This window comes from Typopeltis vanoorti, chromosome 6 (genome assembly GCF_054136105.1).
Source record: "Typopeltis vanoorti isolate ZY-2024b chromosome 6, IOZ_Tvanoo_1.0, whole genome shotgun sequence".
Classification (NCBI taxonomy): domain Eukaryota; kingdom Metazoa; phylum Arthropoda; class Arachnida; order Uropygi; family Thelyphonidae; genus Typopeltis; species Typopeltis vanoorti.
Window position 1 is genome coordinate 85,428,291 of NC_143554.1, and position 15,523 is coordinate 85,443,813.

A 15,523-nucleotide genomic window follows, 5' to 3' on the forward strand; every position below is an offset into this window, starting at 1 on the left:
TATCCCACATAAGAATACTGAACTAGGCTAGTAGCACAAAGCACAACAGTCGAACAGTCGGCACAAGCATCGTTTAGTAATGTAGAGCTCGGTCAAGGTCAAGAGAGGACGCTAACACCTACGGGCACTGCAGTGGCACAGCAATCCAACTGCAAGAAACTGGTCTTCGTGCTGTAGGAGAGCATAAAGCTTGGCAACCGCCCTGGATGTTACGGCAGCTTGGACTTATTGTTGCAAGATTTAACTTACCTGAAGCAGAATTCCGTGCATGTCTTCCCGTAGACTCCCCCTAAGGTACGAACACCCCAGATAGCTTTTTCCTATTGAGGACTCATCCACGTGCAGTGTAAACCGCAAGAGTTTCATGCAACCCTACAGGGAAAGAAGACACATATACAAAAACGTTGCTAAATTCTATTTCTTTCTTTGTATATTTATATTTGTCATTTCGTGAGAATTTCTCTCTCTCACATACGTTACTATATGTTTATGGTCAACTGGGGCCGGTTCTCTAAAACCAGTTGTTAATATAAAAAAAAAAAAAAAATCGATTTTTTATTTATTTATTATTATTTTTTTTAAGAATAGAAAGATCATTCACTTTTCAAAATTTAAAAATGCAGAGAAATTAAAGTTCTCATGAACAGGATTTCTAAATTAAATCAGACCAAAATCTTATGACAATATATACATACAAATATTGACAACCCCATATCTTTGAAGTTAGTTCAGGTAAACTCATAATATGAACATCTGTAAATATATGTTTGTAAGCTGATCAAAACCTGCTTCGATGGAGGTATGACAATCGTAATATAAAGGTTGATTCATTCTCATACATTCAAATAAAATTTGTAGAGTCGGAATGGGATATTTTATAATTATTTCAATTTAAAGAATTAAAAATATTTTTGAAATTATATAAATTCACTGAGACACTTTTGGACATCAATTTTATCACGACAACAACAACAACAGATAATTGAAATATTTGAATGGGGGGGGGGATAGGGAAGAAGAACAACAATGAACACCAATTCCTGGATATCACATAAATAAATTACTTTAAAAATAAATATCACAATTTAATCGGTTAAAATCTTGCTTATAATATGACATAGTTATCTAATTACTTATGCTTCTTTCAATTTATTATTAATAACACTTGGCACTCTCCATGGAGTTCCGAAACACGACCAAGCAAAAAAAAAAAAAAAAAAAAAAAAAAAAAAAATTCCCCAGAAGAAATCTTCCTGTGAAATTATCAATTCATCTTTAATAGCAAAAGTCCTGTCAAGAAGTTTTCCTCAAGAGATTTCCCACCCCCCTCTTTTTTTCGAACTAGAAACTGCATTCATCCGATACTTAACAGAGTCGTTCTGATACCGATTGTTTCGTTTACTTATTTGATGTATTTGATGTGAAAAATAGAACCTCCGTAGCGCAGTCGATATAGACGCCCTTTGGTCGGAATGACCTGGGTTCGATTCCCGTCATTAACGTGAGGAACCTTTATCTGGTTTCTTCCGATGGCAAACCGGCTCCGTGAACACACACACACGGATTACAGTCATAAATATCGCCCGTAGGGGATGCAGCAGAAGTGACTACCGGCTGCATTAATTTGTCGAAAGGGGGGGGGGGGGGGAATCAATCCGTCTTAAGAGACAGATGAGAAGGATAGGATATGAAAAATCTTGTTGACGTAAAGGTCATCCGAACAAATATTTTTAACTGATGGTTAAAATTTTCACAGTTCATTATTATATATGGAAATAATGGCAAAATTTTTGTAGTAACATATACAACCGAAATTTAGCATTATATCGCATAGAAATAGAATAGATTAGAAAATAGAATAGATTTTCTGGCTTAGATATTAAAGAAATTTGTGCAATATTTATTCAAAAGAATTATCTACAATAGGATATTCAAAAGAGTTATGCATTTCGCAATATTTATAATTCTTCTTGGAAGCATATGAAAGACAGATGTCTAATCAAATATAGAATACAGGATACTTTCCCGCAATTTTCTGTAACGTCATTTAGGAGTATTAGCCCTAAAAAGATTAAATGCCGAAGACTCTTAAGTATGCATTTGTATGCATTGAACTACATGAAACTACTTTTAAGGATTTAAATTCAGAATGAGGGGGTGAAAAAATCAAACCTCAGTTGCGCAATCTATACGTGCTATTTAGTTTAAACGAACAAGGTTCGAATCGGGTGTATAATGCGAGAGTCTTTATAAGGACTTTTCATCTGAAAGTTAATAAATAAAAGTTTACAAAAAATAAATTTCACCTGTTTCGTAATTCTGTACAGAAGGCTTTTCGTTCAGTAGATTATAATAAAGTGATAAATAAGATAAAAAGACTTTACGAACTACAGCAAACTCGGAAAGACAACAGCATTTCTATTCGTTTATTAAGCACATGGCAAAGAGATATAATTCGATCATTATAGACTGGCACCAGTTGCATTAATTCAGTGTAATGCTTGTGCAGTTAAATAAAGCTATTACGCATGAAGATCAATTATCCAGAAGGGGTCGTAAATCAGCAACAAGAATTTCATTGTGACGTTGTCAAGGTCAGGTCTTGAGTGCAACACGAGTTCCTTAAAGAAAGTTCTTTAAGAACTTTTGGAGAAGAGTGATTCGAGTATTTTGTAGTGGCCAAAGAGTATTTTTAAAGGCAAGTCGATATGTATGTGAAGAGATTCTCACGGAAAATAACACGACAGCAAGGAATTCAGGGAGGAAAGTGTATATTCAGTTAACAGTAATAAAAATGGACAGTTTCTTTACTTTTTTTTTTTCTTTTCTTGGGTTGCTGTTCGAGAAGGGAGGAGAAGAGGAGGAAGTGCCTGGTAGAGTACTTCCAAACTTCTCATGGACCGTACTGAATTTCCTTATCTACGAACCATTTAGAAAACGTGTCTACAGTACATAAAGATGCTGTTACCATTGATTTTGAATTTCATTTCTTTGCATTTCGAAAGTGAAACTGAAAGAAAAAAAAAATCTTTTTTTTTTTTAAATTTTACTTCATTTTTTGGCTAGAAATATAATATCAAGAATTTTAAATAGATTTTTATTCATTTATTTTTGTATAAGCTTTATCAGAGAAATACTAAATCCAACAGCTGACAAGGACCATTTCAGTAATACAGAAAGTTCTAGTGGACACTGAAAATATTTCAGAAGGATCATAAAAGTTAAAGATGAGAAGAAAAAAAAAGAAGTAAAATGAGTTTTTTGTCGTGTGGGCCCCCCCCCCCCCCAATTTTTCTCATCCGTCCCCTTCAGGACCGGTTGAAGTTGTGCCCCCAGTGAGGGACTTTTAAGTATGTATTTTTGACTGTAGATTGGTGCGTGTTCACGGGGCCGGTTTGTCTGTTCTGAGGGACAAAAAAACAGAGTGTCCGGGAGAAAAAAAACCCTCTACCTCCATATGAGACCGGCTAGTAAAATAAATGACAATTTTTTTTTCCCTTCAGAATAAGGGAAGCTAGTAGCACACACACACACACACACATTGCTTTTCGTTTTCCAACAACAACATTGAATAGTGCACAGGCATGGCCACTTGTTGCAAAATAGGTATTCCTGTGGATTAATACGTGTATAATACACATTTCTTGTGACTTAGATGGATTCAAAATGTTGAGCAAAAATTTCGAAAATCCAACAGCTTCTAGAGGAAGTTTATTATTATTATTTGTAAATTTAAACTGAAATGACCAACTAAAATAAACATAGGCAGTAATGTTGATGGTGTAAATAAAAAAAAAAACAGCATCCATTTCAATATCAGAGAATCAAATAAGTGACATGTATTAATTTGTATTTGTAATTTCAAAGTTTTTACCTCCAAAGAGATAAATGGTGTGGAGCCATGCCATTTACAAAAAACACATTGTTTTGTGGCTTTAGTTTCCTTGGTGCTAATACCCCCCCCCCCCCAATCATGAATGAGGAGTAACAGAATCAAGTGACATCTTATCTTCCAATTTTCCGATTGGAAATTGAGAGGTTTTGAATTCAAGACCTCCTTAGGTAGCGACAAAGTTCTTTGGTTGGAGGAACACCTAGATTCGAATCCCATTGAAGTACGAGAGGAACTATTATAATAGATTTCAACTAATAAAAATAAGTTAGTGGAACTTATATGAAGGGGCAAGGTTTTTTTCTATAGCAATTTTGCGTTTTTTTTTTTGTTTTTTTTTTTTATCCTTCAAAACAGACAAGCCTAAGAATACAAACTCAGTTAATAGTTATACCACACTCGTCTCATACACGTGGTTAAGCTGAAGTAATTTAAAACAACCAACTGGTCCCAATTCAGTCAGAAATGTTTGTCGTTTCTTTTAATTTTAATTTTGACAGTTATATCGTTTAACTTCGTTTAGAGAGTATCTCACACAAAGGAAAATATATTTCTTGTGAACAGTACTCGCATGTAGGAGAGGAAAAAAAAGTTTTCCTATCATTCTCGATGCAATCTTCTCATTCTCTAGTATGTGAAGGTCCTTCAGTAGTTCCCCATACGCAAAATAACTGTAATGACAGTAAGAATTCGATATTGGCACACATGTTTATCTGTGCCTTGTTGATAATCACCAAAATCTTATCACAAACGTATGCCTCATTCTTTCTCCAATAAGATTAGAACAATAATCCACCCCTGTTGTTGCTTCTTATCGCAGATCGTCATTAGATTACCTCCAAGTACCTGTTAAAGAAAATTATAATAATAATGTAAGGTGGAAAGCTTGTTCACGGCTTCCATAATTCATTCTTTAGGAGAATAAAACTGGTGTACATGAAGAAAATATCTCTTGAGACCAATAAAATCAGCATTGAAAGAACAATTTGTTCTGTGATATCAGCTAAGCTATTTACTTATTTTTCTAGAGAAGATCAACTTTCGAATATTATTGCAACTAATATAAAGTTTCTGTAAAGGCAATTTAGACAAGTGCCCACAGCTTCAAAACGTGCAGTTCACCAAATATTAGTCATTGTCTTATTATTATGTTTTTGTTATGTTTACTATTACTTTTAACATTAATTATAGTATTACATTGTCCTAATCAATAATTTTAATAACGTGTAACAAAATGTACCCTACACTCATGTAATTTATTTGAAAGATAGTAAACTGTGTTTAAAAAAAAAATTTTAAATAAATTTAAAAAAAATTATTATTATTATTATTATTATCGACTTTCTTCCAGGAGACTAGAGTCCATTTAAGGTGGTAATGGCAAGAATTCCACGAATTACCCAAATTCATATTTATAGCCAGATCTGGATGCGAATCCAGATCTCTGTGGCAAACCAATACGCGTACTGCGAAAATCGCCATTTACATATACAGTAGTTTGACATGTGAATACCCATAACTTATCTTTTCCTCTCTGCTTAATATTTAAATGTTATTATATTTATTTTTATACATATTTATACAAAAACACATAAAACACTGACATGTTCACTGTTGCCAATTAGTTAGTCGTTATACATAATTTTTAAGTAGCATATTATCTAGCCCTGACAACTGTCTACTTCTTTTCTTTAAGTTAATTCACCACGTCTATAACCTGCTGCAGAAGAGCTATTTTCCATCCTAACAGTAAAAAAAGCATAAAAAAGCACTTCATATATTAATTTCCTCATCCTCATTATCTTTTTATCTCATTATTTTTGTTTCTTCTTGGAGCTTGGTTCAGTCAGAAACTAATGTCTTATATATGCCCTGAACTAAAGTTCTGCTAAACCTTCTTTCCGTCTGTCGTTAGATAAATTCATCAGATTACAACTAACCAACCGATTCTAACAAATATAATGATGCAGTTCCTCCGCGCGCGCACACACACACACACAGAGTGAATATTTTCTGGATACACTTGATTTGCTTGACATGTAAATAAATCTCTTGGTGAGCGGATACTTATATAACGGCATCATAACTTCCTTACTCGTAGAATGCAAAGCCTCTTTTAATAAAGCCTAGAATTTGTTGAGTGTTACTAGTTGTTTTACCAACATGATTCCTGAATTTCAATTCCCTATCAACCTTCTTTCTCGCGTTATAAATCACTTGGAGAGGGTCGGTCAGCTATTTTACATGATGCGACTTTAAGCGATCCCAACTGGTTTGTTGCAGAGCTCGAAGTTGGGGGGGGGGAATGTATTTATGTCTGTAGATGCGGCGTGTTTGTTCATGGGGCCGATTTTCCTGTTTTGAGAGATAAAAAAAACAGAGTTTTTTTATTTTTAGGAAGAAAACCCTCCACCCCCGTATGAGACTGGCTAACTCACCGAAACAAACCAGATAATAGTTCCTAGTCATGGACGGGAATCGAACCAAGTCTTTCCGACCCGTAACTGTCTATACCGACTGAGCTACGGAGGTTCTTCAATTTCCTATCAATAAAAATATCTAAATTCTTGTATTCATTAACTTTTTCTAAACCTTGCTCATTCAACTTACAGTATATTCATGTAATATTATTTGCTACCGAATCTCGTATACTTGCATTTGTTTACATTAAATTTAAATTCTACTTCCTTGTCCAATCTTTAAAGATCATTCTGTAAACAACTCAGGTCATCCGAAACATTGACTATTTTGCTAAGGTTCACATCGCCAGAGAGAGAAATTTTACTCAGAATATATGAACCGAAATCTTTTATAAATATATTAAACAAAGCCCTAAACACTGGATCTAGGGAGCCCACTTCTAATAACCTGATTCTCTGAACCTTCTAAACACCACTCGCTATCGTCTATCAACCAACCAACCAATCAACCAACCACTCATCTCACTAAATAATCATCAATACTTGTTTAGCACATTTTAATCAGCAGGTCTTATGCGGAATGCTATCAAAAGCTTACTAAAATACAAATCAATATATTTAGGAAATAAATAAATCTGCTAAACAAATCCAAATAAAAGTAATCAGATTTGTCATAACCGATCTCTCTCTTTACAAAACCATGCTCCTCCTGCTCGGCAAGTTTATGAGCTTTTTACTTGGATTGGTGAGTTAACTGGTCTCGTACGAAGGGGGAGATTTATTAGTCTCAGCCGTAACCGCGTTGTCACCCTAATAATACTCACTGCACTATAATTCTCCAATTCTAAACTAAAATTAATATAATCATTTTATTTTAATATAAGAAATTTCAATTTCATTTTTATAATAATTTTAAATTATTATAATATATAAAAGTGCTAAAATAATTACATTTATTGAATACTTTCTAAATAATATACAGTTATTATATTTTAAATGAGAAGGTGTTCAATGAAAAAGGGTTACTGTAGTCACCGAAATCTTAAATTCAGCACATATTATATCTTGTACGTATCTGTAACATACCACTTTTCATATCAGAGAAATTCAGTATTGCTTCGTAATCAAGGAACTGAAATCATTGCTATAAAAGTTGCTTAAATCGTTAAAACGAAATCAGTCAATCTCATTGATCGATTTCGGTTTAGATACGTTATCCGACAGTACTCGTGATGACAGTTTTCATTTTACATTTCCTATTAGTAATATAAAAACTGTCATGAATTATGAATAAAAACACGAGATACAAAATGCAGAAACTGTCCATTGAATGTTATAAACTGTCATCGGTGAGTCCTACGGTTGGTTAAATTCTGCGGATGCTGCTGAGTAAACGTAACCTCGAATTTTTATTTATGTATATTATATTAGGATATTCCTACTATGTTAATATGCAGGGATCATCCTATAGATCGGTCATTCCCATATTGCCCACAGAAAATGGAACAAACACCTTAAAATGATTCTATAAAGTAGCTCAACGTACACAGCAACGACATGTATACCTGTAGATATTCCAAGTCAATATTACATTACTGCCTGTAGTTTCCATAGCTACAAAACCAGAACCTGTATTGTTGTGCGTCTTACTAGCGTTTCTCGTAGTAACAAAGAAAAGAAAAAAAAAAAAAAAAAGCGTGCATAAACATGTCAAACATGTCGATGTAGTTGCTTGAATTATGTTTATGGCAAAGAGGTAGTCTGAATGAATTGAGGTGCAAACATTCCGTCATATTCTGTGGATGACTTTTGCATCTCCCTTTAAGGAAAATAGTGAAGGAACTCACAGAAAGTGTAGTGATGAAGTATATTTGGTTTCAAATAAAAGGGGAGGAAAAGATGATAGTGACAATTTTTTCCCCTTTTTCTTATAGTAATCCTTGTATCAATGGATACAGAAAGCATTTCAGCATTACGAATAAAATAAGATAAAATGGTAACAAATGCATCTTGCACAGAGGGAACGGCGTCTAGATTCTAAACAAATATTTTTCAGCCAGACAGCGGTCAAAATCAGAAGTTAATAAGTTATTACAGAAATATTATCATATTGATTTTAAATACCCTGATTCCAGAATAAATATATGGCGTTGTCATACGAGTTTCTAACCTAATCAACATTGATTATGTCTCACAACTTTACTCACTCAGGTTTTCATTAGAAGTCAATCGATGTAAGACTTCTATCATGTTTAGGAATTGGTTGGTTAGCTGTAATTCGTCGAATGTATCTAACATGAGGCCAAGAGGGAATTTAAATTTCTATATATTAATTAAATGCATATATAAGACAATAATACAAATTAATATTGTACCTGCTCTCCAACCAACAGGTTGACAGTTTGAACCACGCACTGACCATTTTTTTTTTTAGAACCTTTTGTAAGCGGGAATTACATTCACAATACGGCTGAATGTAGAGGGCACAATAAAAAACATAGTGAAGAGAATTAAAATAATTATACGAAGTTAATTTTTTACTGTTCTGGTTGAAATAGGTGAAATGGCCTTCAGAATTACTGAAGAGCTGAATTTATGCAATTTTAAGAAAGAATCGGGTACTTGTTATGGCTCCAGGATAAGTTAATTAAAATTTCCTAATAGTTATTATCTAATTTGGTCTGGATGAATGTGTCGATATTGTTGTTATGTGTTTGTATGTAAAATAAATAAATAAAAATAGAATTTTTAAGAATAAAGGAGGAGTTGGACTCTAAATAATAAACACAAGCCGACCTATATGGGGCGCGCTGAACCTTGAAATATGTGTATCGTGTTGAACACAATGATAGTAAGTGTACGTTTCGGCTATTTTTTTTTTTTTTTTTTTTCATTGAGTTAGTCATTCTAGGATTGCGGTTTGATTTTCCTCCAGGTGCTCCGGTTTTCTTTCACGAACATAAACCAACCTGAAACATATTTGTGTATAGCTACATTTTTGTAAAAGGTATCAAGCATGAATATGGATATTTCGTGAACGATATGAAGGTGTTGTTTTCCGAAAGAAGGTAGATAAAATAATAATAATATCATCTTCGTAGTAATTTGTCATCAGCCATAATATTCGCAAGTAAGAGCAAAATTTAATAAGTTTATAATGGGGAGGGGGTGTACAAAATGTTGATGGTATTTAAATTTTGTGCAATCAATGCCGCATCGCTCAGATAGTTTTAATTATTTTTTTTTTTTAATGGCTGTTCGGAATTCGTTTTCAGGAGATTAAATGGAGAACAAAGACACACACACACACACACAACATGAAAAAGCTTAATATAAAATTAGAATGAAACACTTCTTTAATTAATTCTTTTTTAAAAGCAGACGGGAGCAAAGGCAAACACCAGAGCTTCCCATTTGGTTGGATGAAAATGCAAGGTCCATAAATTTTGTGAGAGCCTCAATATTTTCCATATGTATTGAAATATAACCAAAGAAATTCAGTAATAACATTATTTGATTATAATACAAAAAAGAAATGTATCATCCCCTCCAATTAAATCCTTTCTCACACACAAAATAAACCCTTCCTTAATTTTGTTTTTCGTAACGTCTCCACTACACTCCAGGAACTTTAATTGAACAACCTAACCTCGATCTGAAGTTCCCATTAGTAAGGTTTTTTTTTTTTTTTTTACCTTTGTTTACAGGACGTTCAGTTAACTAACTGTGCAGCCAAGGGTGACGGCCAAGTGAAACAACCCTGGAGTAATGAAAAATGTCCGGGAGAAGGCTGACCATGGAGCAGGGTATAATTGTTTCTAAATTAGGGATAAGACAGTTGGTTCTCAATGACAGCGACACAGAAGGAAATGAACCGAGAGGGTTGAAACACGTGCCATGGCCACGAGAAAAACAGTTATAACTAAAAAAAATAAATGAATGAATGAATAAAAAGTAATAGTTTAATAAATTTCTAATGATGATAATAATGCTTCATAATACGATCACTGAAACGTAATTCCTCCCACGAAACTGGCATTAAATGAATTGATGTGATCGATCCTTTGGTCAGAAATGATAAGGACACTCATAATTCTTCAGGATTCCCCAGCAATGTCAATTATTTTTTACAGTAAGCTACGAACATAGATCATCGGTTGTCTTCCTTAAAAGGATGAAATGTTTTCTTGTCCTCTAACAGTTCGTCGCGTATGGCACGGCTGATATTTTCACCCCTGACCGAAATGGGACACGTCATTAGTGTCAAGGGTGAGAGATACTGATGTAACTATGTGAAGGTTGGTTTGTTCACCTCTTTCACCTGACAATGAGACCTTGAACAGAATTCTGCCTTAGACCAGCTCGTTTGGTGTCGTATGTCATAGCAGGGCACACACACTATATATGGTAAGTAATGGTTAGGGTTAGCAACTTTGTAGGTTACTATGTTATCGTTAACTCGTTGGTAAGGTACACTGCAATGTTGTAACTGACTTAATTAATGAGGCAAAGGATGGATCAATTTACATGTCATCTAACGCTTTATGGGTTCCTGCAGTTTTCTCCAGCAAGAACAAACTCATCACTCAAAAAGGCAACAAATGAGTTGTTTCCAATATCTTAGACGAATTTTGGTTCCTGCCTAAAGCAAAGTCAAGCATTCGCTAATTATAATAAATTTCATTCAAAACTCTCATCAAATGAAAACAGCGTTTTGCAAACGGTCTATTTTTATTTTTTATTTAAAAAAAATAAGACAATCTGTCGTTTGTACCAGTTAAAATTTACTAGTAATAGGTGTTTAATTATTTTATAAAAACTATTAAATGCATACTTTACATTATAACAAATCCTAAACATTGATTGGTTCCTTTGATTTTTATCTAGGACTTATCTGCTGCCAGTAGTTCGTCCGGAAACCTTCAGATAAAGAAGAAATGGATAGAGAAGATAGTTTATAACATAAGAAATTCATCTAATTTCATTCATAAATCTGTATACAATTAAGTATACTAAATAATTATACATAAAAATTAGTAATAAAAATGTTAATTCCTAACTTCATCTTATTCAAAAATGGGTTTTATTGATATTCTTAACGTTGAGTATAGGAAGGGATGCTGTTTAGATTAAGCTTTGAAGTAGACAAAATTTAAAAAGTAAAGAAAAATTAAAATATCAATTTAACATTTAGGGACATTTTTATATTAATCCCACACACGAGAGGTTGTTACCTATAGCACGTTAGTGCAGTAAATATTGGAAGAGAAGGAATATTGACATTTTCCTTGATAAACTGGAAGTTATAATTGTAGGAGAAGAATACCGTGAGGAAGGCTGTTCCATAGAATAGAGGCAGATGGAGCTACAGAAGAAGCATGTTCCATGGTTCGGCAACTGGACTGAAAAGGCATGTTAGGAAATGCTGTCAGTAGATGCCGGTTCAGTAGAACAATGTTCATGGTAGTTTCAATTCTATGCTCCTGAGCATAAAGTTGAAGTAGATGTTTATGATACAGTGATTGAAATGAGTCAGTGACGGAGGGACGATCTATCAAGGGAATTGCTCTCCTCTGGGCAGCATAAATAATTTTTTGAGGATGGTCTTTTGGCACCACCCCAAACCTGAGAATACTAAGGTTTGGAAGGATCTGGGATTTGAGTTAATAGTTGGATAGTGAAAAGTAGCGTCTTGAGCAGAAGAAGAGAACGATAAACTTATTGAAAACTGAGGACGCTAATGGCAATTTGTATATCGTCAAAGATGAGAGGTGGTGAATTGAGATTTTTTATTTTTGCGAAATTTAAAAGAACGATTTACAATTAAAGAAAGATAATAATATCTGTTGCACGAAGTACAACGAAACTTATAAACTTCCTGTATAGGTTTCGTTATACCTCTTCCGTTATTTCCTTTATTTGCGAACTGGATTTGTTTTCTTTCGCAGAATGCGAAGCTATGAACCATATTGATGTTTAAATTATGTATCAGATAGTCACTGAAACATCAAACCCATAATTTTTTTGCGTAATTGTCTCAAGTACTCAATGATAAAATATGAGTCGGATATTATAATAAAGATTAAATAACTGAGTCGTATTTTATTGTTCAGTACTACAGAGAATTAACTAATTATCCGTCCCAAAATGAATTAATATTAAGACTATTACACTTTTTTTATATAATCTTTGTCAAGTAGCTTTATTTTAAAATAAAGCTACTTGACAAAGATTATATAAAAAAGTGTAATAGTCTTATGAATAATTGTCAAGAAAAAATTTAACATAATGAATTAATATTGTTGAGTTTGCAATTTTAACAGTAACGTTATCAAAAGACATTACAGGGTTTCGAGATATACTGCGGAGCACATTGGGTGCAGGGTCTTCAGATCCTATTTATCTTCATGTTCTAGAGACCTGTTTGTTGTAACAAAAAGAACTGAATGTCAAAATTAGCAGTTTTATTTTTATTTATTTATTTATATTTAGGATAGACGGAGATGAAGAGAATAAAAATATGATATTGCAATTATTTATATAATATACATAAATTTGAAATCAATGTATTTTTTTATAGATTTATACCATTAAATATTCAGGAACACCAATATTTGCATTGAAAATAAAAACAGATACAATTAAAAAAATTCAGATTTTATTTTTATTCTTATTTTAAGTTAAATATTCAAATAAAATAAACATTCTTGCGAACTGTGGATTGCAAACCCGTATTGTAAAATATTACAAGTCAATGACATTTTTATTGAAGCAGCCCGGAGAATTCACAGTATTGATTTGAGACAACTGTTAACCGCTGTGTGGTATTTTTGCTTGGAAATCAAATATAAACTTTACTGTTGAAAGGAATTGTTACGGTAGTAGTGTAATCATATACAAGGTTGATGCGATAGGGGAGTCGACGAGGCATCCACCTCATTGCAACTTGTAAAAGGCGTCGATCTTCTTATATAGTACCTCAGGCGCCACACACATATCCCATCCATTCTGCAAAATGTGTTGATCTGATCTGACTGCATATGAGGAAACGTGTTTTTGTTCTCCTTTTTTTAAATTCTTTTTTTTTTGGCATGTAATAAGCAATGCATTTTTGCAATAAATAAGCAAATAAACGGCTTCCTTCAAGAAATTTTTACCATTAACATAAAACATTTTTATATAACTTGTTTACTGTGCTTCCATTTTGTTTCACTCATTTTAACACAATTTTATAAATTTAATGTTAATATTTTGAAATTTGGAAAGCAGAAATTTTAATATGATAAAAAAAAAGCAAAAAATTAGCCATATTCAGGTGATGGAATGTGTTGAACTTCTAAAGGCGTTTTTCACTATATTACGATATACCATTTGAAAAGTTTCTCGTAATTGAAAAAATACCACAAAAAACTTTAAAATATTATTTTAAGCGCTGTATCTTAAATATTGAAATATACGTTAGAATTGTATCCGTATATACATCTCTATTAAATTATTATTTAAACGTTCCACCAGAGGGCATTAGTCCGTTTAGGATGACAACAATTGATAACAAATGTTGTTCTAAGCTAAAGTAAACGTTACACTATAAACATATACCCTAGGCTGGTTTAATGTTTTTGATAAAATAAAATAAAATAGCCCCGGAGGAATACCAACTCTAAATACCACAGCACGAGACCAGTTAACTAAGTGCTAGAAGGGGAACTGGCACGGAACAGGGCGTAAAATACGATTTTGGCACTTTCCAATAATAGCTTTCACCAGGTCCCTTGAGAACTTTTAATGCGTCTCTTTGTCAGTTTCCGCTGCTGGAATCCCTGGGAACTTTTCTTTTCCCAGCATTTCAAGATTGCACGGCACGGTAGTTCTTCCTCTAATCCTAAAAACTTTACACACCGAAGTTATATAGAATAAAGGACATTTTTTGTGTCAAGTGGAAAATCTTAAATCACTTGCAGCAGTAAATTATCAATTACAATTATATAAAGAAACTACCATATTTTAATCATTGAATCGCAAACAGCGATGCCCTAACAAGTATTTTAATAGTTACATATATCACCAATTTCCTGTTATTTACCCTCGAGAGGTGTTCAGGCTACTATGATAGCACTATGTGATTAAATTAATGTTATTGCTAATTTCTTATCAATATAACTATCTAACATTTGGTCTTCTAAGGCACTTCTGACCGAATCAATTAACATTGATCATTGTCTTCCTTTGAATTTGAATCTTTTTTCTGCCATATTGGCATCAAACACTTGTTCTGCTAAACTTTCTTCTTCCATTCTGTTTAAGTGACCGTACTACTTTAGATTAGTCTTGCAAACACATTCTTGAATTCTAACAATGTCAAGTTCCTCCCTACTATCTTCATTATTAACATGATTCTGCCATTGGTGCCATCTGTTCACTCCCTTAATCTTTTTCAGAACCCTCATATCTGTGCTCTCCAGTCTTTCATCAAGTGCTTTATTTCTAACCCAACTCTCAGATCCATTAAAACTGGTTTGAATACTGTTTTGTATTGCTAGTTTGGTGTTTTGACTAATTTCTATCTTATTCCATATAAATTTATTCACTTGGCTCCTAACTATGCCACCTTTGCCTATTCTATTTCCATATCTAATTTGCCATCTTACTAAAAACACTAAAAGCCTAAAAACTATAATAAATTTAGTTTAATCCTTTATCCAAGTGTAAGCAAACAAAGTTTGCGCCTGAAAATATCTTCAGGACTGAGGTAAGGTGGTACAACCTTACCTCAGTCCTGAAGTAAGGTGTTGTACCACCTTACTTCAGTCCTGAAGATATTTTCAGGCGCAAACTTTGTTTGCTTACACTTGGATAAAGGATTAAACTAAATTTATTATAGTCTAACCAAGTGCAAAATAAACTTCCAACCTAAAAACTATGGAGGGCAAAGTCTGATTGTCACTTCCTTGTGGTGCCCTCTGGATGATCTAACGACAGCAGCATTTCTTTTTTCACGTCATGGAGACAAATTTCAACGATTATACCTATGCTTCCGCGTACGAGGCAGCCGACTCGACTCTTGATGTGGAAATGATGTCAGAGGTGAGAAATGAGTAAATCATTCCACTCATTACAAGAAATATTAATATCATCCAATGTAATTTAAGTGGTATCGTTACTCCAGCAAGCAAAGAAAGACTAAATGAACTATTACTACTAGCTAACAAAC

The 15,523-nt window shown here is 33.3% G+C and overlaps 2 long non-coding RNA genes across 2 annotated transcripts in view; both read right to left on the bottom strand.

The window, feature by feature from the left end:
- Nucleotides 1–11,177, bottom strand: part of LOC150105656 (uncharacterized) — a 75,817-nt gene extending 64,640 nt beyond the window's left edge. Inside the window, exons 1-2 of the long non-coding RNA XR_016548494.1 lie at nt 11,152–11,177; nt 250–372 (exon numbers count right to left, since the gene is read on the bottom strand). This is a non-coding gene — a long non-coding RNA (uncharacterized LOC150105656). The remainder of the gene's footprint in view (nt 1–249; nt 373–11,151) is intronic.
- Nucleotides 11,178–11,207: 30 nt separating this feature from the next.
- Nucleotides 11,208–15,523, bottom strand: part of LOC150105657 (uncharacterized) — a 59,962-nt gene continuing 55,646 nt past the window's right edge. The window contains exon 3 of the long non-coding RNA XR_016548495.1: nt 11,208–11,232. This is a non-coding gene — a long non-coding RNA (uncharacterized LOC150105657). The remainder of the gene's footprint in view (nt 11,233–15,523) is intronic.